The sequence below is a fragment of the Phalaenopsis equestris genome, unplaced genomic scaffold (genome assembly GCF_001263595.1).
Source record: "Phalaenopsis equestris unplaced genomic scaffold, ASM126359v1 Scaffold001158, whole genome shotgun sequence".
Lineage (NCBI taxonomy): Eukaryota > Viridiplantae > Streptophyta > Magnoliopsida > Asparagales > Orchidaceae > Phalaenopsis > Phalaenopsis equestris.
In genome coordinates this window covers 141,087-143,724 of record NW_018165597.1, presented here as the reverse complement: position 1 = coordinate 143,724, position 2,638 = coordinate 141,087, and positions in this window count along the sequence as shown.

Genomic DNA, 2,638 nt, shown 5'->3' with positions numbered 1-2,638 from the left:
CAAGCTATGGATTAGTCAATGTGCTTTCTGCACTCAGAAGAGGGTAAAGAATATGGGTAAAGAATATGATTGCTCTTATTTGGCACAATAAAAGGGAAGGATCTTTTCTTAAATTTGAACTCTTCGTTACAAAAACTTTGTTTAGTCTTAATAAATTTAACTTTGAAGTTTAGAAATCAATTTAGTAAACTTAGTTTTTTTGTTACATTTCTATTAGCATTCATGAAACTCATTTTAACTTGTCTTTCTTACTTTAATTTTTATAGTTTGAATATTGTGATTTATGTTATTATCATAAAAAGTTTCATCTTCCAAACTAAGACTTGATAGTAGTAGACTAGAATTAGCCTAAGGGATTTCTTATTGCGCTTCTTTGTGGGATCGATACTGGGGTTTTTGAAGAAAGTCTTATATTACTTGAAGTGATATATTCACTTGCATAGAACTACTAGTGTGTGAACTATTTTATATATTTTATAATATTTTGATTTTAACCGCTAAATATAAATTGGGTCAAGTTTTTTGCCATATTTTTTAAGACTAAATTACCGCGTAATTTCGGGACGGGTCGAGTTTTTGGCACTATACCAGGGATTTAAATTGATGTAAAACACACAGAAAAAGACTAAATTACCGCGTAATTTCGGAACGGGTCGAGTTTTTGGCACTATACCAGGGATTTAAATTGATGTAAAACACACAGAAAAACAACATACAATAGAGGCGCATCAGTTGGCAAGGAGAAGAAGAAGTGACAAATAACTTTGTCTGAAGTATTTCATCAGAGGAAAAATCTTACTCATGAACTGGGAGAAGAGCAGGGCACTAGTCAAATTAACCCAAGACTGGTTGCCCGATGGAGGATACTCACGCAAAGCTTTTCACCTTAATTTTATGATTAGTTTGAGTAATCTGAGGAAAATGAAATAGGCCCTTAAGTCATAAGACTGTTGCATCCCTCTGATGGAGAACATGTTGACATCGTGGCAATGGGGGCTTACATGGTTGGCCTATCACATCACTCTTTGATGAGAGATAAGAGGAAGTTATGTAAGTATACTTCGTTGAAAGTGATTCATATATTTAAATGGTTGACTAGATTTCACTAACGTTATTCATGATAAGAATCGTGTTAATTTACTATATTAGATAAAATTTACCTTACAATATGTAAATATCAATAATAGAGGGGATTAAAAAGTATTTTATAATTACTTAATCCTGCATTTTATTGACTTCTATCTGAATTCTACAATGTCTCAGAATAATTAAAGGGTGTAATGAAATAAAAATAATTAATCATGGACAATTAAGCCTTTAAATTTTCACCTCAAATATTTTAGTTAATCTTCATTTTTAATGAATTTTAATATTTTAGAATTCATATGAAGAAGTATTTGAGGATTAGAAATTGTGTAACACTAAACTGAAAGAAAAACAAAAGAAAAAAACGTGTAACACTAAACTGAAAGAAAAACAAAAGAAATAGATGTCCCAAATAATTTTTCAGAAGAAACTTGAGGATAAGCATGGAAAATCAAAAGTGGTGTCCAATTCATTTTCTAATTAATAAAACTTAAAACCTTTTTAATTGAATTCTTAAATTAATTTTAAAGAAAATTTAAGGGATTTTAGAGTTATTTAATTGAAAATTAATTGACTTAAAGATATCATTGGAAAATGAAAATGTTACAATCACAATTGATTAAGAGTTTTATGACCTTTTTAGGATTACAAGAGGATAATTAAGGAAAAGGTTAGGTTCTTAAAAAATAATAATAATTTGACCATGAAGTTATTTTGTATTTTTTTATCATTACATTTTTATAATCTCGTTATAAAATCAGGAAGTCCCACATAAGAGCTATTAATATTATTTGAGTCTCGGTTGGGAATGAAATTATTTCAAAGCAAATAATAGGCAAGTTTCTGGGAATTGATACGATAAAAATTTACGTGATTTTTTAATTTAATTATCATATTTTCTTCCCTATTTATCATGATTTTATACTTCTGAAAAGTTTTTGGGTGGCATTTTCTCGGTTACATGGGTAGAATATACGTTACAAAGCTAAAACACAAAGCAAGCAAATTGTTGGTCTGGCTTATGTCATTATGGGGCATAATTACGCCAGTCTCTCTCTGTCTCAGGTAAAACTATGTTAGGATAAGATGTAATTATACTGGCTTGCAATGTAATTATGTCAACTGCATGCATAGTTATGTTGTTGATAATTGAAGGCTTATTTTGGCAAGAACTATATAATGAGATTCACTGGAATGCTCTAAGGAAGCTTCAAAGCACTTGAGAGATTTCTTTTAACAAAAATTTGGGTTTCTTTGTCAAACGCTTGAGTTTCTCTTCCTCCTTCTTTGTGGAGCAACTCCTAAGATTAGGATTCCTTTGAGATTAAAGAGGTCGTGTATGAGAGACATGGAGTGATGTTGTTTGAAGAAGATCGAGGAGAGCGTTTCATTATAGGGTGAAAACTTGGTGTATTGCGCAAAATACATTGCTTATTTTTAAGTTTATGTACGTTCTTACATTTATATATTTAATATTTGTAATGAAATTTTCATATTTTTCTACCTCATGTGCCGTAGCTAATATACTTTCATGCTCCTTTGATGTAGGGAA